The following is a 24,364-nucleotide window of genomic DNA, read 5'->3' on the forward strand; positions in this document are numbered from 1 at the left end:
CAGAACAATGTTTTAAAGTGCATAACAGAGCAAACGGAACATTGCTGTAGCATCTGACCTCTGAAATTTTCAAGCATTTCCACTCTTTCCATCTCACCTCCCACTTCTACTCAACTGCTCTGAGACCTTCCCTAACCTTCTTCAGAGAAAGTAAAGGAGAGACATGCAAGCAATTTGGAAAGTATGCAATTTGGAAATTACGTTTCTGAGATGTAGTAGTGTCTTCTTTTTCTCTTCCTGTTGAAAGCCTCCCCATTTCCCAAGCCCTTCACCTTTATGCAGATCAAGTCCGACCTTTCTCTAGTTCTATTTGCTTTGCGTTCCCGCGCAGCCCTGGGTCAGCGGAATCCTCGAGGCCCAGCCCCCTCGAGGCCCTCAAGGCCCCGCCCCTATAGGCCCCGCCCCCAGCCGCGTCCGGGTCCCTCTCTGGTCCCTGCCAGTCGGGCTGGGCCACTCTCTCGTCCCGCCTCCGAGCATGAGCCCCACCTATCCCCTCTTCCTTCCGGGCCCTAGGGCCGCCGCTGCTGAAGGATGGAGCGTGGGGCTGGCGCCTTCTCGGAGGAGCAGTTCAGGGAGGCCTGCGCCGAGCTCCAGCGGCCCGCACTCTCCGGGGCCGCCTGGGAGCTGCTGATGGAGACCCAGGGCATCAGCGTCTACGGGCTGTTGGACCAGGTAGCTGTCCGCCCCTAGAGGAGCGCCGGGCGGGCGTCTGCGGGGGGCAGGGTGGTGAGTGCTCCCCGGGGGTGGGGGTGGGAGTGGGAGGTTCTCCCGGGGGCCTGGGGTGGGGGGACCAGACAGGGCAAGTGTTTTGTTAGAAGTTGATGGCAGAGTGAAAACGTGGGTCTGCGGATTCTTGCTTAGCCCCACCCACTTGCCTGCAAGGGAAGTGAGCCTCTCTCCCACGTGGGTGCCAGTGGTATCTGTGTGGCGGGGAGTATGTTCAGATTGAATCCCGGAAGAAAAGCGACTGGGCTCTTCAGAGAGTGGATGTACAGGGTGGTATGTGTGGTGTGAGGAATGTTGCTGAGAAGGGACCTACCGTCGTCTAGTCATTTCACTAACTTGCTCCTTGGAGTGCTGCCCCATTCCTTGTAAATTGCACCGAATAGCTTTAGCCTGAGAAAAAGTGTGGGGGAAAAGTTGAAGGGTAGGAGGAATGGAGTTGCGGGTGTGCCGGCAGGCCTTTGGAGCCGGCCAGGTGGAATGATGGTCTGTCATCGGTTGCTCTGTGTGCTAGCTGCTGCGTGGTGACTAGGTTAGAAGTCGCCTTTAGGCAAGGGAGTGAAGTGCAGGTTTCCTGGCAGAGACCAGAGTCTGAAACTGTTAGAGTAGGGAGGAGCTCTGAATGTCTGTGTGGCCCAGGGTCACTGGGTACAACAGGATGAGCGGGAAGCTCAGTGTAGAGCAGGCAGAATTAATTTCTGAGTGTCGTTTAAGCATTTACCTGGCTGCAAAAATGGACATGTTTTCAGAAAAAATCCTTTGATGTTCTGGATAAAATTGTTTCATTTTCCGCACCCGCCACATCCAGGCATTTGCCAAATGTTGGCAATTCACAACTCAAATGTATCTGATGTCTGGCCCCTTCCCCTTCCCTTTTTTCCCTGACCTTTGTCACTCTGAGTGCCACCTCTTCCCTAGAATTGCAGTGATCTTCTGACTTGCTTCTTGGCCTTCCACCCTTTCCCTTCCATTCTGCACACCTGAAATCAAACACCTGAAAGAGATTGTGATCTTATTGTTCCCCTTCCAATGGCCCTGTTGCCTGCGTAAAATATAATACCTACAGTCATAGCTAACTTATTGCATGCTGTCTTATGCTCCAGGCATGGTTAAGTGCTCTGCGGCACTGACTTAGTCCTCACATCGGTGCCATGTTGTCAGGCACTATATAGACTATCACCTTAGTTAAGCTGATGGCTCAAGACTCACTCTGGGGTTGGAACTCAGCTTTCTAGCTCCAGACCTATGCTATGATACACTCCTCCACTGACTCTGAGAGGGCAAGTATGCCAGGTGGGCTCTGCTCGGGGGACTAGGCTGGTCCAGGGCCCATGGCTCCTCCACACCGGTCCTGTCCTCCCGTCAGCCCTGACCACTCCCCTCACATCCCCTGAAGGGCTTGTGCTCTTTTGCTTTTGTGCTTTTTATCCCACAACAGCCACTGCCTGAGCTGAGGCAGAATGTCTGGCTTTCTATTGTTTCCATTGTTTATTGATATGGAACAGGGCCCACCTCCCTCCTGGGGGGAGGATGCGTATTCAGAACAGTTCCTATCCTCTGAACCATGATATAAGTCTTATTTCCACCTGTTCTGGGCATGAGGGCAGTTATAGTACATTGATGTAAGCTACAAGTCTTTCCAGAGAACTCGCATAAGTTGGAGGCCATAGGCATGGCCTTGAGCCCCAGCAGCTAGGCTGGGGGCCACTGCCCATGGCCACCATGATCTGCATGTGTATTCAGTGTCTAGGGACCCTGTTGTGTCAGGTGTGAGCCCTTTCCTAGAACCTTAGTTGCACATCCAGTGTTTTTTGCTGCCTGACCCATTTTGCTAGATAGAGCCTCATTTTCATTCCAGGTTGACTCCCATCCTTTACTTTCCTCCTGGAAGAGAATTCCCTCGAATCCCTCAGTTAGTAAATCTTGTCTTCTGAATGCCACTCCATAGCCAAGTGAATTCAGCTTGTCCTGGCCTGCCTAGACCTGCACTTATCTCCCCTAAAACCCTGTGCCCTCTTCGGTCTTGTGATCCAGTGTGGTTTCATCCACCATGCATGCTGTTGATATTATGTGACTCTGTTTCCTCTTCCCCACACTTCCCTGCCTAGAGCCACTGTGCATATGGCCTTGGGTCCCCAGGTCCCTGACTGGAGGTCCAACCAGAAAATCCTGGCCCCTCTGTTAATTTTCACCTTGGTTTACATACCAGACTATTGCCCAGGTCATTCCAGGTCAGGGTTTTCATTGCAATTGTTATCATCTGGCTTTTTAAATTCTTCCGACTGGTGTACAGAGTGGGCTTGTTTGGGGCCCTTTAATGTTAGGGGACTAGCAGAGAGTCTTATTGATCCACCTGACTTTTGATGGAGTTGCATTAAGACCTTTCCTTCAGTCCCATCAATAGACACATTATTCATCTTATTTCTTAATAACCATCTACAGATTTCCACCCTGCTGGAATGAGTCCCTTGCTTCTTCCTGTCTCTTCCTATTTCTTGTTAATGTGAAACCCATAAGCAGAAGCTGAGACAGGTAATCCGATAAGGCTTCTTGAAATGCTTGATTTTGTTTCAGTAAGGTTACGTTTGGTACCCATACAAAAATAACCCTTTTCATCAAAGTTCTTGCTAAATCTTTGTTGAGTAAGGGACATGTTCAATGGATGAATGTTTGCATACAAATCATATTAGCCGTTTCATCAGGGGTGTACCATTTGGAATTTATGGAATAAGAAGAATCAGACAGTCTCCCTTCTCAGACTTTTCAGTGACTTTATCCAGTTGAACCAGGCTGGCTGTTCCACAGGGAATACCTGCTGTGAGTCTGAATCAGGGAGGTGTGATCATGATCTAAAAATGATGCTGTAACAAAGTTACTATCACATGATTTGAAAAGATTGACATAAGCATAGAGGTACTTGAAAGAGTTTGCAGTATGACAGATAAATTGTATTTTAAAGTAAAAAAAATTGTGGCTTCTTTTTAGTAGACTCCAATAATTCTGAATCTTGTTCTTGAACAAATGGCTACTTTTGATACTTTTCCATTTTCTCTTTTCCTATTAAATCACAGAATTTTAGACTTGGAAAGTCTCTTTGCAACCATTCTGTCCAATTACCATCACCCTTTCTTTTTGCTTTTGTCCTGCTTTCTTTGCCTACTCTGTTTCCTTGGTCTCACCTTCTTTTTCTCTCCCCAAGTGTAGTGCTAACTTATCTTTACATGGCCCCTTAATATACAAAATGCTATTACATGTAAGTTTTCATTTATCCCTCTCAACAAATATAGGAGATAGGTAGAGACAGGTTTATTTTCCTATTTTATGGATGGTAGTAAGACCCAGAGCGAGCCACATAAGCCCTCATAGCTAGTAATTAGACACGAACCAGTGTACTTGGATAAACTCAGTACCAAATATATAGCTTGCTTCCATTCAGAACTACATTCTTTTTCTCCAAGCTAAGCAAAGCTAAACCAGTCAATTCTAAAGGAAATCAGTCCTGAATATTCATTGGGGGGACTGATACTGAAGCTAAAATTCCAATACTTTGGCCACCTGATATGAAGAACTGACTCATTGGAAAAGACCCTGATGCTGGGAAAGATTGAAGGCGGGAGGAGAAGGGGACGACAGAGGATGATATGGTTGGGTGGCATCACCAACTCGATGGACATGAGTTTGAGTAAGCTCCGGGAGCTGGTGATGGACAGGGAGGCCTGGCGTGCTGCAGTCCATGGGGTCGCAAAAAGTAGGACACGGCTGAGCGACTGAACTGACCTGAAAGCGAAGCTAGGGCAACACTGCTGTGTGCTATGCTAGTCTATGTGGCGCTGTGGAAAAGAGCATGGATTTTGGAGGCAGACAGTCTTGAGTTATAGTCTCTGCCCTGTCCCACTGTCATTCATTTATTCAGGAGACATTCGCTACGTGCCTCCATGTGGTAGTGCCCTGACAGACACTGGGCATAAGCAGGGAGCAGGCAGTTGGAGCTGCTGGTTCAGTGAATGAGCTTCTTAAACAATAAACAGTATTCACTGAGGATAATAAACATAGTATATAATGAAATGACAGCTGAACATGCTACAGAAACAGTAAAGTGGGATGAAGGGATACAGAGATGTTATGGCGGAGGTGGGGATATCCAGGTGTGCTTTAGATACAGGGAATCTGGAAAAACCCTCTTCCAGAGGTTAACAATTGAGTGGAGATATAAATGAAAGAAGAGATTGCGTCCTGCAAATATCAGAGGAGAAATGGACCAGAGGGTGTTCCTCAAAGCTCAAGAGCTGTCTGGGGAGCTCTCAGGACACCTCTCAGCCCTATTAGAGCCCCATCGTGAACAGAGTTGGAGTGGAGCTTGGACGGTCCTTTTGAGAAGTTCCCCTTTGTCCTAGAGGCTGATTATTCTGTCCTGTCTACTTTGGTGTGTTTGCTGCTGCTGCTGCTAAGTCACTTCAGTCATGTCCGACTCTTTGCGACCCCATACACATCAGCCCGCCAGGTTCTCCTGCCCCTGGGATTCTCAACGCAAGAACACTGGAGTGGGTTGCCATTTCCTTCTCCAATGCATGAAAGAGAAAAAGTGAAAGTGAAGTTGCTCAGTCCTGTCCGACTCTTAGCGACCCCATGGACTGCAGCCTACCAGGCTCCTCCGCCCATGGGATTTCCAGGCAAGAGTACTCTAGTGGGGTGCCATTGCCTTCTCCATTGGTGTGTTTGAAATGCTTCAAAATAAAATATGTTTTTGTTGCTTCTTTTTGTTTTTTCATGTGAAAGCTTCCCAAGAAATTTTAATGAGCGTGCTGTGTTATAAACCATTGCAGTAGAGGGAACGCTGAGTGCTAAGTTCCAGAGCCAGGCTAACCTTCCTTCCTTTTCCAGGAGGGGCCAGAAGGACGCAGGACCAGGGTGAACCTGGTGTTGGAGAGTGGCCCCCACTTACTACTTGGGGGATATTGGCCGGCTGCTATTTCATTTTAAAATCTCAGCTTCCTCATTTGCGAAACAAGTATAATTCTTGCTTTTTAGGATCATTGGCTTCTGACAAACATTGAATGAAATGATCCATGGCAGAGTGATTCTTAACCTTGAGCATACACTAGACTCATCTGCAAAGCCTGTTAACATTCATCTGCAAAGCCTGTTAAATTCACAGTTAATATCCTACTCCGTTTCAGATTCAGTGGATCTGGGTGGAACTTGAGAGTTGGCTTTACATTTCTTTACTTCTCCTCCTCCTTCTTTTTAACATTTTGTTTTTACCGAATGGCCAGGTGATACCGAAACTCCATAGATTATTCTTTGCGAACCACTGATGTAAAGGGAGCTTCTCACATGGTGCTCAAGTTGCACCACCCCACGTGGTGGCACTGAGAGGCAGGAGAGGGAAGAGAGAAAAGGAGGACTATCTTAAGGTGGAAGTCATGTCCACGTGAAGACCATCTCTTCCTGGTTTTTAAATTAGTGGCCACTTGGGAGTGGACGTGGTCCGCTGAACAGCAGGGAGAAGGTTCCCTTGGAGAGAAGGGTCCTGGGTCATTTGCAAAAGCTTTCCCAGAGATATGCAGTCAGGTCTCCCTGGAGCTTTAGGCTGGATACCATGCCAGTAGACACTGTGACCTGCCTGTACATGGTGTGAAACTGGCATTTAGAGGCTCACATCATTGATTTAGACCCAGAAAATGTTGGTCTGGAAAGATCTGACTGAGGGCTTGACTTCTTACGATTTGAAACCAAGTGTCTGGCACTGTGTGAAGCGGCTGCCTTTGTCCTTGCAAAGGTCTTCTCATCAGTGAGTTTGGTCAAGAGCAGACAGTACTTTCCCAGGGACTGTTCTTTCCTGTGCTGTTGCCCTGCTGAACTACTGAGATCCTGGCCTTACTGGGAAAACTAGGTTCAGCCGTGCTGTGTCGAGAGATAGCTTGGCCTTTTGGAAGGAAGCAGTGATTAAACTGCCATGGAAACAGATTTACCTCAGTGGGAGAGAAGCTTCACTCTGATTTCCCTGATGGGATCGTAATCCGACTTGCATCACGAACCTCTTCACTTCTGGGTGCCAGGACTCTCTTTCCTTTTCCCATCCTTCTCGGTACCAACATGATCGATGGAGCAGTTGATGCATTGGGGACACTTACACAGCCATATTTACAAGTGGGTAGGACCACCTTGGCTTAAAGCTGAGCACCATGTGTAGCCTCCTTCTAATTTCTGCCACTTGTGGAGGTCAGCTCTCTCTCTCTCTGTCTCTCTCCTGTCCCATCGCCCCTCTGTGTAACTGGATAGATAATGTTGGAGCCTCAGTTCTCTGTCTCCTCACTTCTCTCAGGATGAGCTTGTGGTGTGAGGCAGCATGAAGATGCTCACCGATCGCAAGGTGCTGGTCCAAGATTTGGAGGCATGCCTTAGCGGGGACGGGGGAGCAGGATCCCCCATGCCTGTCTGCGGGTGTAAGTCAGACTTTGTATTCCACAGCTGGTTTGGGGCTGTTTGAATACACCCTAGTGAGAAGAAACCTCCAAAATACTGCATCATGACCCATTCAAGCAGTGTTTCAGAACTTATTGTGTACCTGCATTTTGGTGATGCCTGACGTATTCATTAGACAGAAAGTTCATACCTTCCACAAACTTTAAGACGATAAAATGGGCACCTTTTATGCAATGTCTATCTGAGTTCCTGACCTATATCATATGTTTTTCTCCCTGAAAAGCTTCTTTTAACATTTCTTCCAGAGCCAAGTCTGCTGCTGATGAATTCCCTGTTTCTGTTTGTCTGAAAAAGTTTTTATTTCTTCTTTACTTTTGAAGGATAGGTTCATTGGGTATAGAATTCTAGGTCAGTGATTGATTTAGTATATATTTCACCCTACCTTTTCTTTTTTTGCAGAGTGGTTTCTGATGAGATGTCTGCTCTAATTATCATCGGTATTCGTCTATAAGCAAAGTGATGGCCCATTCCTTCCTGACAGCTTCTTTTAAGATTTTTTTTTTCTGTTTGGTTTTCTGAGTTTGCATATGTTTTGTTTAAGAGTGTTGTTGCTTATCCTGTATGGTGTGCTCAAGATCAGCAGATTTACTTTGAAGAGTGGTCTGAGCTTAAATGGTAAACCCACATGTGATTTAAAATAAAACATAATATATTTGGGGTTTATAATGTGAAGATTCCTCTCTTGCATGTGGAGTAGCAGTATGACTCTAGTAATCCAGAGCTTTTCTGGACCGTATGTTTTCAGAAGTGGTGGCGGCAATGGTCTAAAGCAGGGATTGCAATTTTTTTTTTTTTTCTGTTAAGAGCCAAATAGAAACTACTTTAGGCTTTATAGACTAAGAGGCTGTATATTGACTTACATAACCACTTTGAAAACTAAAAACTATTGTTAGCTTGTGGACTGTGAAAAATAGACAGCATGACAGATTCAGTAACTCCTGGTCTAAAATACAGTTCTGATGCTTAATTGCTCTGAGGTTTTGGGATTTATGAACCTAGGGCCCTAGCTGAGTCTCAGCTTCCTCATCTGTAAGCTGGAGATAATTCCTTTCCTGCCAGAGTTGTGCCAGGGATCCAATGAGAGGATACATTTTGAAGCCCCTAGTAAATTAAATGGTGTTTGCTGTGAGTAGGGTGATCTATGTTCTACTCTACCCTTCAAGACCTGCATTATGCTTGTCCTGGTGAAACACATGACAAAGCTCTTTCACTCAGAACTGTCCGCTAGAATGGTCAATCACACGGTCACCTTGGCCACAGCTCTGTCTACTCTGACAGCTTGTTATTTCTCTAATAATATGTTGGGAGAGGCCAGTGACGCTTGGAGGCGGGATCATAGGCTGTGAACTCTGCCGTCACATCGCTGGCTTCAGGTCCAGGTTCTTTTGCAACGAATGAGCTTCAGGTCATGCTCATTACTTGTGTGACCTTGAGTGAGTTTCCTAATCTTCTAGTGTTAACAGCTGTATTTCTTGAGGTATCATTTAAGTACCTCAAAATTTACTCATTTTAAGTGTATAGTTCACTAATTTTTAGTAAGTTTGTGGAGTCACACATCCTTCCCCGAGTCTAATTTTCAAATATTTGTGTTATCCCCAAAGAAACCTGTTCCCCATTTGCAGTCATCTCCTGTTCCCGTTCCCAGTCTTAGACAGCCACCAAGCTACTTGGTGTCTCTGCAGATTTGCATATTTCTGGGTGGTCTGGGGCAGGAACACTGGGTTAGGGACTGGAAGGAAAGTTTCCCATCCAGGTTTTGCCAGCAGGAGTCATCAGCTGCCTTTTGATGCATCTCTGTCATTTTTTACATAAGGATCTAAGACTCCTTCCAGCTCTGAGAGCCTGTGCCATCTTTACTGACATTCTTAGCTTGTCGTTGGAGCAGTGGCTTGGAGCAAGTGTGCGGAGAGAGTAGAGCCATATTAGGAGCCGTCGTGGGGAGAAGAAGGGGACGGTGTCCTCCTCTCTCTGGCTGTCCCCAGAGCCAACTGTAGAACTCGAGGAAGTATGCCATCTCTCTGAGCTTCATGTCATAGGGACATGACACCAGTGTCCCTGTTGATACCGCAGGGCTCTGTTGAGATTACACAAGATAGTGAACCTAAAACTGGAACCTGCACTGTGTTTAGAGAAATAAATGTTCGTATTATTGAAAGAGTTAGGGCAGAGTGATTGGACAGCTTCCAGCGCAGAATGCATGGCAGCTGTAGTGACGCTGACGGATCACCAAGGCAAATCCATTCTAAGCTGGAAAGCCAAGTGTACACCTTGCATGACGGTTTTCTCAGGCTCAAGAAAATAGTGGGCCTATGGTGTTTGTTGCTGTTTTTTTTTTCCCCCTGTGATACATAGTAGAAGGAAGTGGAACTTTCTGTAATAGAGTGTGTGAAGTTTCAGATTTCTATGCAGAATTAAATATGCTGCAGTTCAATGTCCATTAATTGTGTCCATTATCTCTTATTTCTCTTCCTTAACTATTCGTTTTAGTAATGCTTATGCATTTTTGTACTGTTTTAATGAATTACATAGTGTAGTATTGTGTACTATTTTAATGAATTACATAATGAATTACATAGTCTTACGTGCTTGGAAATGTTCAGAAGTCTGATCAGTACTATTTTGTCAGTCTACTTTAATGTCAAATAAAAAGCAAACCTGGACTTAAGAGTTGGAGGATATTGTATTAGGAAGAATACTTTGACCATAAGATCCGTGAGTTTCTCAGGAGAGAGGCAGAAAAGTCTTTTTTTTTTTTTTTTAACAGAGAGAGAGGAGTCAGCAAGACTGAAACCGCATGTGGAGAAGTGAGATGAAGGTGGTCTTCTGGAGAATGGAACAGAATGTCTTACCCTGGGGCCAGTTCATTCTCAGCAGGGCTGGATGCTGCTTAGACTGAGGCTGGGCCAAAATTTAGAGTCTGGAGGAAGGAGATGCTTAACTAATTTGGTGAACAAGCGTTTTGTGCCTATTGATCCTTGGAATAAGTAGTTTAGCGGATCATTTGTGGGACCGTCAAAGGGAATTTAGAGGTGTTGTGTCTGGCCTTGTGATAGGTAAACAAAGGGTGTGTGTGTGTGTGTAAAAGTGATTCTTTTGTGATAGCTGTTTTTTGAAACACAAAGCATGGGAGAATTTCTTAATCTCTGTTGTTTTTCAGGATCACAGAGCTCAAATAAAATTCTCAATAAGAACCACTTGTAATATGTAGGATTGCTTGTAGCTGCAAGTAACAGAAAACTGGATTAACAAAGTCTTAAACAAGTGAAACGTGAAAGTGAAAGTTACTCTGTCGTGTCCGACTCTTTGGACCCCCTGGACTATACAGTCCATGGAATTCTCCAGGGCAGAATACTGGAGTGAGTAACCGTTCCCTTCTCCAGGGGAGCTTCCCAATCCAGGGATCGAACCCAGGTCTCCCACATTGCAGGCAGATTCTTTACTAACTGAGTCACCAGGGAAGTCCCCAAAGAGGGGTTTCTATTTCTCACCTAGCAAGTAGTCCAGAGGTTAGCAGTTGCTGGCGTTGAATCATTTGATCAACAATGTCAGTAAAACTCTGAATATTTTCACTCTGCTTTCTCATTTTTATTGTCTCTTAATCACAAAATAGCTGCTTCAGCTCTAGACATCATACCCATATTCAAAAGAAGAAAGAATTGCCTTATGGCTGCCTCTACCTGTAAAAGAGATGAGGAAAATTATCAGCTGTGCAATTTTCTTAGTAAGAAAGAGAGTATATGCTATAATGAATCTCCCGTTTCTTCTGGGAATTATATTCTACACATGGTATCAACTGATTCTCTACCACTGACTAATTCTTTTACCACCTGTGGTGTAGGAAAGCACAGTATCTTCTAATCAGTGAGTCATTAGAAAAGTATGTTGTTTTTCTGTTGTTCAGTCGTGTCCAACTCTTTGTGACCCCATGGACTGCAGCACACCAGGCTTTCCTGTCCTTCACTGTCTTCCAAAGTTTGCTTAAACTCACGTCCATTGAGTCGATGATGCTATCCAACCATCTCATCCTCTGTCTCCCCCTTCTCCTCCTGCCCTCAATCTTTCCCGACATCAGGGTCTTAAAAAATAGTGGATATTTGTACAAGTAGTTCACTTTGCTGTACAGCAGAAACTAACCCGACAGTGTAAATCATCTATACTGCAATTAAAAGTAATGTAAAAAAGAAAAGCATGCGTTGCATTTTACTTTGGATAAAGACATTGAGACATTCTTAGAAGTGTTTTTCTGGAGGACCTTCAGGAAAAGCCAAGCACCTCTTGAGTAAACTTGTTTAGAGTCATTTATTGAAATCTTACAACATTTCAAAACGTATCTGCAAAAAATTTTGCACCAGAATTACATCTCTAATTTGAAAGAGAATTACACATTAGTACATTGCCCAAATAAAACTAAGATTTATGCTTCCTCCTACTAAATTATTTGTACAAACAGTGGTACCCAGTCCTGGTGAGATGCATCTTTGCTACTGGTGAGAATATAAATAGGTAAAATTCTTTCTTAAAGATTTATAACAAGTATAAAGAGCATTAAAATGTTAATGTCATTGACCCTAAAATTGATCTCTGAAGAAGCATTTTGCTTGCCTAATGAGGAAGTTAGAATTATGAACCAGGTTTGTCCATTTGGAATAATTTTTCCAGCAGTGTTCATAATTGTGAAAATATATGGAAACAGAAATAACTTACAGAATAATAAAATTAGCTGTGATCACTGTTTCAAAATTATGTAGTTAAAAATAGGAATACAGTCTGTTTATACTAAATTACTCCCATTTTATAACACATAGAAATATTTATTTACTCAAAAAATATGCAAAATATTATCAGTTGGTATTTGAGGATTATGAAGTTACATGTTTTAGTTTTCTTTATTATTTTTGTCACCTACTATATTTCTCAATGAATATGACTTACTTTTATAATTATGAACATTTCGTTTTTAAGAGACATAAAGAAAATGTGAGTTTGTTTCCTTTGAAACAAACCCCTTCTTTTGAAAGAAATGAGAGGTAAAAAAATTGCTTTGACCCAGAATTTGAGTGGGGCTACTCGGTGCTTGAAAAGAACATTTTATGGATGGACTAGCAAAGGTGTCACCAAGCATTTTGCTTCTCTGGTGTTCTGGCATTTCTCAGTCCTGCCATGAAGGGAATGTTTAAAGGAAGTCGTCATAGTAGTTCCTTCTTTGGTATTCACGTAAGTCGCATCACTCTCTTTTTCTCTTTCTAGAGGGCTTTCTGTTTTCTTTTCTGTGGTTTTACTGGAGTGAAGTCACTAAGAGCAGAAACTGCATTCAGAAGGGAAGGAGACTAATTCCAGGAAACACTTTGTCTTCATGCGTCCAGATAACCAAAGCTAACTCATGGAAGCTGAGAAGATCTTTTTTTCTATGCATAATTATCCCTTTTGCTCACTGTATAGAAAATCAGTTCAGTTCAGTCACTCAGTCGTGTACGACTCTTTGAGACCCCATGGACTGCAGCACGCCAGGCCTCCCTGTCCATCACCAACCCTGGAGTTTGCTCAAACTCATGTCCATCAAGTCAATGATGCCATCCAACTATCTTATCCTCTGTCGTCCCCTTCTTCTCCTGCCTTTGATCTTTCCCAGCATCAGGGTCTTTTCTAAGGAGTCAGTTCTTTGCCTCAGGTGGCCAAAGTGTTGGAGCTTCAGCATCAGTCCTTCAGCATATAAGTGATATGCTATCACTTATATATGGAATCTAAAGTAGGACACAAATGAGCATGTTTATGCAACGAAAACAGACGACTAACAGATATAGAGAACAGACTTGTGGTTGCCTGGGGGAGATAGATCGGGGGTGGGAAGGATTGGGAGTTTGGGGCTGGCAGATGCAAACTTTTACATGTAAGATGGGTGAACAAAAAATCCTACTGTATAGCTCAGGAACTACATTCAATATCATGTGATGAATTAAAGCATAATGGAAAAGACCACAGAAAAGAAGATATGTATATCTATAACTGAGTCACTTTACTAAACAGCAGAATTTAATACAGCATTGTAAATCAACTATACTTCAATAAAAAATGGTAAAAAGAGAAGCAATATATCATATATTGCAGTTAGGGATTTGTGGATTTGAGCATTGCATGCCATTTAAATTTTCTTCACATTTTATAATATTTTTTAACGAATATGAATTACTTTTATAGTTATAAAAATTCACTTTATTGTTTCAAAGACAAAATGAAGTTGTGAGTGTGTTTGCTGAGGTCCTCTTTCAAAGGAAATGATTCTTTGATGCAGGAATTTGGATGGGGCTGCTAAACACCTGTAAAGAACATTTTATTGATGGACAAGGAAAGATGTCATCCCACAATTTGTCCTCTGGTGTTTTGGCATTTCCCAGCCCTGCCATGAAGACAGTGTTTAAAGAAAGTTGTCATGATAGTTCATTCTTGGGTATTCACAATAATCACACTGTTTTATTCTTCGCTTCCTTGAGGGCTTTCTTTTTTCTTTTCTGTACTATTACAGGACTGAAGTCACTAAGGGCTCAAATGATCAATACATGCAGGAGGGCTGGGAACTAGTTCCAGGAAGCAGTTTGTCTTCATTTGTCCAGATTACCAAAGCTGATTCATGTGAAGTTGGGGAGATCATAATCTCTACAATAGCTATCCCTTTTGCTCACTGGGTGTAGAAAACGGGGCCACACTATTCCTGAACAGAAGCTAAATCTTTGTCTTCCCAAGCTAACTAAAACGTTTGTGGGTGTAGATGTGTGCTGGTATAAAGCCTCATCTTCTGTGAAGTTCATGGGAGGAGACAGGAGGAGGAGGGCTTTTCTCTTGAATCCCTCCCTCCTGTGGGGCATTCACGGCACGGCACGCGTGGAGGTCAGACCTACCAGTCTCTCATTTGCTGATTGGAGACTCTTGGTATAATGCCACATGCTCTCAGAGTGAAAGACCCTTATGAATTCACTTTCAACTTTACTTTCCATTTTCCGCCAGGTACTTTCACAGACATCTGAGATTCCTAAACTGAGAATTATGGTTATGCCACCTAAGTCAGGAGACCCTTGAAGCCTCAGGATCTCTAGAAAGATCTTCACGTTTACACCTTGACTTCACATAAGTTCTTGGAACAGTGTTTAAGGATGTAGGTTCATTCATCTGGGGTTAGCCATTAGGACTGCGTTAGCACCTGGAGGTGTAGGTACATTTAAAAGGTTCATTTTTGTTTCTTTTGTTTGTTTTTGTACTGGAATTAAGTCATTAGTTTAATCTTAACAAAGAACCCTTTGCCAAGAGGGTCAGGAATTGTACAATAAACTTTTTGGCAGGGGTGTCAGGAATTAGTTGCCATTGCACAGAGAGTGAAGTGTATCCCCTCCAGCCTACATCCTCACAGAATATGGCTTGAAAACAAGGAAAATCTCTTGTACTTAGACCTTTAGAAATGATCTTTTTTTTCTGAATAAAAAGGACTAGTATGGTTTGAAGCTGGTGTTTCTTCCCCCACTTCGTTCTTTTTTTAATCTTTTTTAAAATTTTTAATTGGAGGATAATTGCTTTACAATATTGTGTGGGTTTCTGCAATACAATACAACAGCATGAATCAGCCATAAGTATACATATATCCCCTCCCTCTTGTACGTCTCCTCCATCCCTCCCCCTTCATCCCACCCCTCTAGGCTGTCACAGAGCGCTAGGCTGAGCTCCCTGCGTTATACAACAGCTTCCACCAGCTTTCTATTTCACATATGTTAATGTATATGTTTCAATGCTACTCTCTCAATTTGTCCCACCCTCTGATTCTTCTGTTGTATCCACAAATCTGTTCTCTATCTACATATATCCCTTTTTCATTCTTTTATACACGTTTTTTATAGAAAAAAAAAGCAGTTGCTGAAAAATTCCACCTTGGAATTGATAAAACAATAATGTTTTGGGTTTCATTATGGCCCATGGTTATCTAAAATAGTCTGAACTCTGCCTATGTGACATTTCCACATGAGTGTTTAATAAGCACTTCAAACTCAACATGCTCAAAGTAGAACTCTCAGTCAGCCCACAGGTCACCACCTCTGCAAGCTTTCTCTCTCTCAAAAATGGATCTCCCATCTACCTGGTTGTTTAAGCAAATGTTAGAAGATTTGTTCTAGTTATCTCTGTCTCTACAGCCAACCTGTCAGCAATTTCTGTTGACATTACTTCTGAAATGTTACCCTAAAATACTGACTTCTCCCCATCACTATTGTTACCGCTCTGGCCAGTCGTCAACCTCTCTTCTCTGGATCATTGTACTGGTCTTCTAACCCATCTCCTTACTCATTTATGTTCTATTTTCTACCAAGAAGCAAGAACTATTAAAAAAAAATAATTTCCCTATTTGAAGTTATTGACTGGCTTTCCATAGCTACTAGAATAAAATCTTTGTGCCCACTGCCTTGGTTCACAAAGCCCTCTGGACCCAGCCCCCACTACTTCTCTGACAGCAGCTCCTATCACTTTCCCATCACAGTTCTCTGGTCTCCCTGACTTTCTGTTCTTTGAGGAAGACAACCAATCCATCAGCCTGTGGGCCTTCTCCCTACCAGGAATGGGCTTTTCTCATCTTTCCATGGCCAGCTCCTTCTAATACTCAGAAGAAACTCTTCTGATAAATCCCTCATAGAGACATTCCCTGAACATCTGGTGATATGCAACAAACCACCAGCCCTCTAAACTAGACACCATTTATCACATAACCTTCTTTTATCCTACTTAAATTACCTGGGTAGCTATCACCAGCACCTGTGGCAAAGAACAAATAGAACTATGAGAGCAAGATCAGCAAGATCTTCACCTGTTTTTTCACCATTGCATTTCCAAGACTGCATGGGGGATGCCCAGTAGTGAGATGGCACAAGCAACTATTTTTCATATGCTGTGTAATAGCACCTTGGGAATCAATAGGCTGTTTCTATTTGTTCTCATTTTACAGCCAACTGGACTTTATGAGTATAAGCTCATTGGTACCCTGAGAGCCCCACCAGATATTCTTGCAGATATCTGTATGGATTTGGGCTATATAAGACGGCGGATCCCACAAGTGACGGGTGAGTGACATGTATTCCTTAAAAAAATCAGTTAGAAGGTAGAACCTATTGCTATTTTCTCTAACCAGCAGAGATCAATAGGTTTAATTTCTATTATACTATGTTTCATTTTAAATTTTGGCTTAAATATCTGAGGTGCTGTGCTGAAATATGCCTTCAGTATTTCTAGGACTTCCTTTTTATACTTAAATAGATTCACTCTCCTGTTTGCTCCTGTTTGAACTTACTACAAGTTTGTTGTCATCTCATACACACACACACACACATACCAGGAAAAGCATGGAAGGCTTCTTGGAGGAAGTGGTGTCTGAGCTTTGTTTGACAAATTGAATCAAAGTTTTAAGAATATATATACATGGTGAGGTGAAAAGTGAAGGGTGAGTGGGTTAAGGACATTTGGCCCAGGGAACAGTATGAGTAAAATGAGGAAGGCATGAAACAACATGAATTTTTTTTTTTTTTTAATCTGTGAGCAGTTGGGTGCTTTTGGGTTGTTGGGGTAGCAGAATCTGGAATTAGCCTGGGAGGAGAGTCCCGGGACCCAAGGGCCTAGGCTGGTCACCTGGCTACACTTCTTAGATTTTTCCCAGAAATGATGGAGAATTATGAGTGGCATTAGATAGGGGATCTTTCTGGCACTTAGAGTGGGGAGTGATCTCTGCTGTCCCAGGCACAATGGACCAGATACAGCTAGCCCAGGGGCCAGAAACCCTGACAGGTGCTTGCTGTGGTTAGGAATCCTGGTTGCAAGGAAGAAAAGCTAACAAATTGCAGTGTAATGAAAGGAAAAAGTGTTTATTGGTTCATGACATTGAAAATCCACGGTTGTCTGGCTTCCAGGATAGCTGCACATAATAGTTCATTCTCCAGCTGGACTCTGCCTTCTTCTGTATTGACCACATTCTCAGGCAGATCCTGTGTCATGCAGAGAGGCCACCAGAAGAGGCAGGCTTCAGTTCAGTTATGAGTCACTCAGTCGTGTCCGACTCTTTGCGACCCCATGAATTGCAGCATGCCAGGCCTCCTTGTCTATCACCAACTCCCAGAGTTCACTCAGACACATCCATCGAGTCAGTGATGCCATCCAGCCATCTCATCCTCTGTCGTCCCCTTCTCCTCCTGCCCCAGTCCCTCCCAGCATCCAAGTCTTTTCCAATGAGTTAACTCTTCACGTGAGGTGGCCAAAGTACTGGAGTTTCAGCTTTAACATCATTCCTTCCAAAGAAACCCCAGGGCTGATCTCCTTCAGAATGGACTGGTTACATTCTAACCAACTACACAACCCCAGAGGAATAAGAACTTTCCTACTGATGGCATCCAGAGTCTCAGGATTGGCTCTTATCGCCTCAGCCTGGATCGTATATTATTTCCTTCGGCATGTTTGTCATGGTTTAGGGCCACATACTGTTTTCAAACACTCTTACTTTATGGGGAATGGTGGTGCCGTATATTCGAGGGAGAAGCCACATGTTCTCTGTCCATCTCCCTACCAGTTGTGATTCAGTCATGTGCTGTAGCCATTTACAGAGCCTCTGATGTGTGGTACTTGCTATCAACAGTCCACACTATGGAGTATGGTCCAGAGGCTGTGGTAGTTTGACTTTTCTGGAATCATCCTGAGGTTCTTAACCTAACTCTGGTCCTCCCAGATCTTCTATAAGCTACCTGAGAACCTTTACAAAGCCACTTTTGGGCCTAAACTTGCGAGAGTGGCAAGCCAGGATTCTGTCCACATATGCCTTCCCTGAACTAATCACTGTGACCATGTTCTGCTCATTTTCCCAGCCCTGAAATTAACACGGAGTAAGTCTGGGAATACCAGACTACCTTACCTGCCTCTTGAGAAATCTGTATGCAGGTCAGGAAGCAACAGTTAGAACTGGACATGGAACAACAGACTGGTTCCAAATAGGAAAAGGAGTATGTCAAGGCTGTATATTGTCATCCCGCTTATTTAACTTATATGCAGAGTACATCATGAGTAATGCTGGGCTGGATGAAGCACAAGCTGGAATCAAGATTGCTGGGAGAAATATCAAATATGCAGATGACACTACCCTTCTGGCAGAAAGTGAAGAACTAAAGACTCTCTTGATGAAGGTGAAAGAGGAGCATGAAAAAGTTGGCTTAAAGCTCAACATTCAGAAAACAAAGATCATGGTATCTGGTCCCATCACTTCATGGGAAATAGATGGGGAAACAGTGGAAACAGTGTCAGACTTTATTTTGGGGGGCTCCAAAATCACTGCAGGTGATTGCAGCCATGAAATTAAAAGACACTTGCTCCTTGAAAGGAAAGTTATGACCAATCTAGACAATATATTAAAAAGCAGAGACATCACTTTGCCAACAAAAGTCTGCATAGTCAAAGCTATGGTTTTTCCAGTAGTCGTGTATGGATGTTAGAGTTAGACTATAAAGAAAGCTGAGTGCCAAAGAATTGATGCTTTTGAACTGTGGTGTTGGAGAAGACTCTTGAGAGTCCCTTGGACTGCAAGGAGATCCAACCAGTCCACCCTAAAGGAGATCAGTCCTGAGTGTTCCTTGGAAGGACTGACGTTGAAGCTGAAACTCCAATATTTTGGCCACCTGATGCGAAGAGCTGACTCATTGGAAAAGATCTTGATGCTGGGAAAGACTGAAGGCAGGAGGAGAAGGGGATGACAGAGGATGAGATGGTTGGATGGCATCACCGACTCTATAGACATGAGTTTGAGCAAGCTCCAGGAGTTGGTGATGGACAGGGAGGCCTGGCATGCTGCAGTCCATAGGGTCTCAGAGTCAGACATGACTGAGTGACTGAACTGAACTGCACAGTCCTGCTTAAACCACATAGTGGGAGAAGGAGTTAAACGGTGATGCCCTGAAGGAGAATGAGATTCTGGTGCAAGAAAGGGTGAGTCATTGCAGAGCAGGCAAAAGCAGCAGATGTCCACTCATTCCCTTCCTTTCAAGGTCATCTTCAACCTCTTGTAGTAATGGGCTGATAAATTCTGTACTCCATGGTCTGCTTCTAATAGGTTTTCTTTCTTTCAAAAGCTGAATTAAATAACACATTTCTGAGCTGTCAGCACCTTCTCTAGGGATTCTCTTGGTTCCTTCAGAAGCTTAGGCTTGGCTCCTCTTCTAAATGGTTAGTTAGAAGCTTCCCACACAGCTTGAGGGCAGAGGCTGTGCACTTCATAGCATCGCTTTGCTCTCTCTCCAAGAGCCGATGCTATTTGCACACAGTAGCATGGTGGATATTAAGGAGATTTGGTCCATGTAACTATGAGATAAAGCAACACGGTAGAGAGGCAAGCATCTTACAGTTAACATAGTTAAGCCACTTTCTAGCTTTTTCAGAAGGACACTAACCTCTCTTGAAACTTCATTTCTAATCTGGGTTGCTCAGTTCCAGGACACCTGTAATATGTCACAAAATTTAAGATGAGGAGAAAGGTTACAACAGAAAAATTATTGGCACTGTAGTGTCATCTGATGATTACCAAGATTTTAGAACTTGAAAATTTATTTTTGGATGCCTAATTTTGTTTCACTGCATTGTGTCTTAGAATGTTGTTTGTGGTATACAATGAACAAGTTTTGTTGGGTTCTTTTATTTCTACTGTGTTTTTCTATCTACTAGACACTGTCCCTGGACAACAAGATTGCAGTGGTTCTAAATATCTGCCTTTCTCTAAAATTCAATGCCTCGTGAGTTAGTGGTTTATCACCCTACAAGGTTGTCATATCAAAGCTTCTTGTGAATTGAAGCCAAAGGGACTTCCAGATGCAATAACGTCTTTTGTGTTGTTTTTTGTTGTTGTTGTTTTGCTTTGTCTAATAGAAGCCTATGAAACAGAATGCAATGGAGAAACAGTGACCTACATGAAAATGGTCTTTTTTTGTTGTCCAGCAGAGATGTATCCTTTTTGAATGTATACTATTATTCAGCTTTCTAAGTGTCTTTGTTCTTCATGGCCGTGACTCAATGGCGGTATATCCAGAAGGTGTGGACAATGTTGTCTTTGACTCTTGCATAAGCATCTGCTAAAGCTGTTGCTTCTTGTGTAGCTTTCAGAGATCTCAGTATGATTTCTGGGTCTGACGACATGGAGCATCTATAATTGTGGGAAGGCAGCTCATACTTTCCTGAGATTTTTCCTAGAAAATCCTTGTACCACAGATTTGGGGGCCTGAAAACAACTTTTCCTTCAGAGTATTCAATACACTCCCTCAGTCTGTAGAGGAGGAAGACGGGCCCCAGAGAGTTAAGGTGACCGAGGCACACAGTCAGGCGGTGAGCAGCCGACTCGGGGATGGAACTCGGGCCCCACGTTTCCAGCTCTCTCCACCGCCCCTCCTCCCCCAGCATTGGCTCTGGATCCTGTGTGTGTGTGTTTCCTGCTTAGTTTCTTAACATTGAATTACCTTCCCTGTAATAGTGCCTTGGACATGGTGGCTGGTCTGTGAATCTTTATTGCGATGAAATAATTATATTACTCTTGGTGAACCAGAACCAGTGAGGACATTTGCCTACTACTATTTGGATATCCACATATCTTCCTGTGGTCACCAGGTGTAAGTAACCTTGCCTGACCGTCCTCTGTGCCCAGAGGTCAATGATTAGGGCTTAAGGAGGGGACAGAGAGCAATGACCCCATTGTTTCCTGCGTGAGATTCTGCTCCAGTCTTTCTCCAATGCCCCCACCAAGCCTGTCTACAGGCAGTGTTCCTCTCTTTTCTTGCGCAGTGAAGTCGAATCTCAGAAAAAATTAAGTTACCCAGGATCACAGCTGATAAATGACCAATCCTCTGAGATCTCATTGCTTTATTGGAGAAAGGAGGAGTGGGTTCCCCTCATAATTAGAGCAACAAGGAATCATTACAGATAGGTTGCAAAGAGTCGGACACGACTGAGCGATTGATCTGATCTGATCTGATCTGAATGCATGCTCTTGAGCTTCCCGGGTGGCTCAGTGGTGAAGAATCTGCCTGCCAGTACAAGATATGCAGGAGAGCTGTGGGTTTGAGCCCTGGGTCAGGAAGATTCCCTGGAGGAGGACATGGCAACCCACTCCAGTATTCTTGCCTGGGAAATGCTATGGACAGAAGACCCTGTCAGGCTACAGTCCATGGGGTCACAAAGAGTCAGAGACCAGCTGGGAGCTGAGTATGTACACCACGCCTGCTATGAAAAGAGAACAGCAGGTGGGAGGCGACAGGGCTCTGCAGGGAAGTTAGGCAGACCAAGCAGGAAGTGAACTGGCAGATTAAGGGAGCAAACACCAAGTGGAGGCAACAAAACAATTGCCTTTTGCTTCTGACTTGTGGGCTTTCCTTTTATCCATCTGAGAGGTTTGACTCTGGCCTTGCCTTGACTGGCAGTGTAGTGCGTCTATGTGAAGCAGCGGCGAGACCTGGACTTCAGAGGGCGGAAGATTCAGGTGGTCCTGGCCAAGGGCACCTCGCTGCCACAGTTTCCAGAGAGGCCAGGCTTCATCCGGGTGAGCCAGTGCCAGGTGAAGCTGGCCGTGGAGAGCGCTGGCCATAACCGGAGCAAAGGTAAAAGGAAGGCAGCGGTTGGTGTGTGGCGCGCCCTATGAAGGCTGCGGTGACTGTGAGGCTCAGGAAATGCAGGATGCATTTCCCCTGAGGTCAGAGAACTGGGCATGGCTTCAGAGGAAACAGAGGAGACTCAATCCACCCCTGAAGTTTGGCTACAATGCAAGGTGGATGTTTAAATCTGATCAATCTATTTTTTACTTACTCTTGCATTGTGCAAATGAAATCAGAACATGGAAGTGAACCACAAGGTTTAGGAATTGACTTCAGGCTGCTCTTGTTCTGCACATTCTGGCTGGAGGTGAGCAGGAAGGCTGGTGGGACCGTCTCTGAGGAGGTACCTCTCACTCAGCAAAAACTAAGGGACTCGGGACCTGTCTGCCTTGAGTTCCATACTCAGGAGAGAATCTGGGAGGGTTTACGTGGCCACCTGCTGGACTGGAATGGGTGTGGCCTGGAGACTGCAGGAAAATCTGAACAGTTGTTCTGGTGTGCGTTAGATCTGCCACCTTGAATGCATCACCCCACTCTTCTAAGTCTCAATTTTATCATTTATAAACTGGAGTTTAATTTTATCAACTTTTATAATTAAGATAATTGAGAGAAATAAATAAGTGAGATACATATCCAAATATCTAGCACTTATGCTATGCTATGCAATGCTATGCTCAGTCACTTCAGTCATGTCCAACCATATGGACTGTAGCCCCCCAGGCTCCTCTGTCCATGGGGATTCTCCAGGCAAGAATACTGGAGTGGATTGCCATGCCCTCCCCATCTAGCACTTGCCATGGGTTTAATAAATAGCAGCAGAATGTGCTTTGACTGTTTGCCAAAGTGTGTATATAAGTCTCCCAATGAGGAGATGGGAGAGTCCACTTGAATTGTGTGTTACCTCCCTCCTTAGTTTTTGGCCTGAATGTAAACCTGGATGTTTGCTGCTGTATTTTTACTCCTTTTGAATTGTCCTTTCTTTCCCTCTCTAGTATTAATTTATTGCTTCATAAACCCTGGTGGCTGGATTCCATCCTGGCTCATCAACATGGTTGCCAAGGTGAGACCCCCAGAGGCAGGGCGGAGGCGTGCTTGACAAATGTTGACTTACCCTGTGGGCCTGTTAGACTGAAGAGATGTGCAATCTCAGGCCTCATGATGCTCTTTTACGAAGCAGCATGGTTGACTGACTCTGGTTAGGACTGGGGTTGCCAACACCCAGGACTGAGGCTGGGACAAAAGACCAAAATCTTCACCTGGAATATCAGCTCTCCACTACTTTCCCACCAAGATCCCGCCAGCATCACTCTCTGGAACCTTTGGACAATAACCTGCTCCTTGTAGGAACAAGGGTGCTTGTGGACCCTGTATCTGCTTATGGAGGAGTTAAGCCAACATGGCTTGGGAGACAATGAGATATGCTCAAGCCTGGGGAAGCCTCCAGTTTCATTTTTGTGTTTTCTTTCTATAAGGAGAAGGGACTTCAGTGGTATGCAGATCACTCCTGGAGACCATGCAGTCTGCTTTGTGAGGTCCAACTTACGGGCTGGTGGGCTCACCAATTCACAGGGAGAGTAAAAATGTACACAAACTTGAGTAAAACGCATCATATTTTGAATTCTGGTCCCTACTTCTGACTATGTAATCTAGGAAAGCTATCAGTTTCTCCCCTCCCAAAAAAACAACACAGGGATGGCTATTTCCACAACGTAGAGAAGGAATTACCAAAACAACATTTGGGGAAAGTCTGGGCAATGTTCAACACTAACTAAGGGATGACATATCTTGCCTCTTGCTCCCAATTCTTACCAATTTCTAATTTTGTAAAGCAAGTCCTTTTTTTCATCTTTTTGGAAGAATCGCACAGCCCATCCCAGTCCCATTTCCTGAGTTTTCTTTTTCTTTTCAAAAATAGTGTCTTAGACTTGTCTTAGCTTTCTACTAGCAAAAGCTAAAATATGCAAGGTCTGAAAACTGTGGCCCCAAACTTACCTGTGCCCTGAGTCTTACCTTTTTCATCATCAGTGCCAACATTCTGTTGAAATCTTACCAGGAGCCCTATTATCATATTTATTATTCCCCAAGGCATCTTCCTTCACCTTTGCCACGTCCTGAGAATCAAGAGTAGTTGCTGGGAGGACAGAGTAATGACAATCTCCTTTTCTTTGCAGAGTGCAATTCCTGGCTTCCTGGCTGACCTGGAGGATGCCTGCCTGAAGTACCAGAGAAGAACCTAAGAGAGATTTGGGAGCTTTTTGCTCATGAATGATGTCCCTGGAAGTGCCTCAACTTCTGCTTCTCAGGATGTCTGTCATTTTTCCATCACAGAAGGCTGCACACTCTCCAGCACCTTGTGCCCAAGGGTGCCAGCCTGATGCCTGGCTTCCTTTCCCATTCTCCCCACTCTGGGAGAGCCTGCCTTGTTTCACTGTAGAATGTGGGTCAGATTCGGTCAAATAAACTTGATTGTTTATTTTTTCAAAGGGGAATCCTCAGGAGGGAATCCAGTCATTCCATTGTTGCAT

At 44.0% G+C, this 24,364-nt stretch overlaps 1 pseudogene; it reads left to right on the forward strand.

The window, feature by feature from the left end:
* Window positions 1–444: 444 nt before the first annotated feature.
* Window positions 445–24,328, forward strand: LOC112583818 (annotated as a pseudogene).
* The last annotated feature ends 36 nt before the right edge of the window (window positions 24,329–24,364 follow it).

Source organism: Bubalus bubalis, chromosome 3 (assembly GCF_019923935.1).
Source record: "Bubalus bubalis isolate 160015118507 breed Murrah chromosome 3, NDDB_SH_1, whole genome shotgun sequence".
NCBI classification, from domain to species: domain Eukaryota; kingdom Metazoa; phylum Chordata; class Mammalia; order Artiodactyla; family Bovidae; genus Bubalus; species Bubalus bubalis.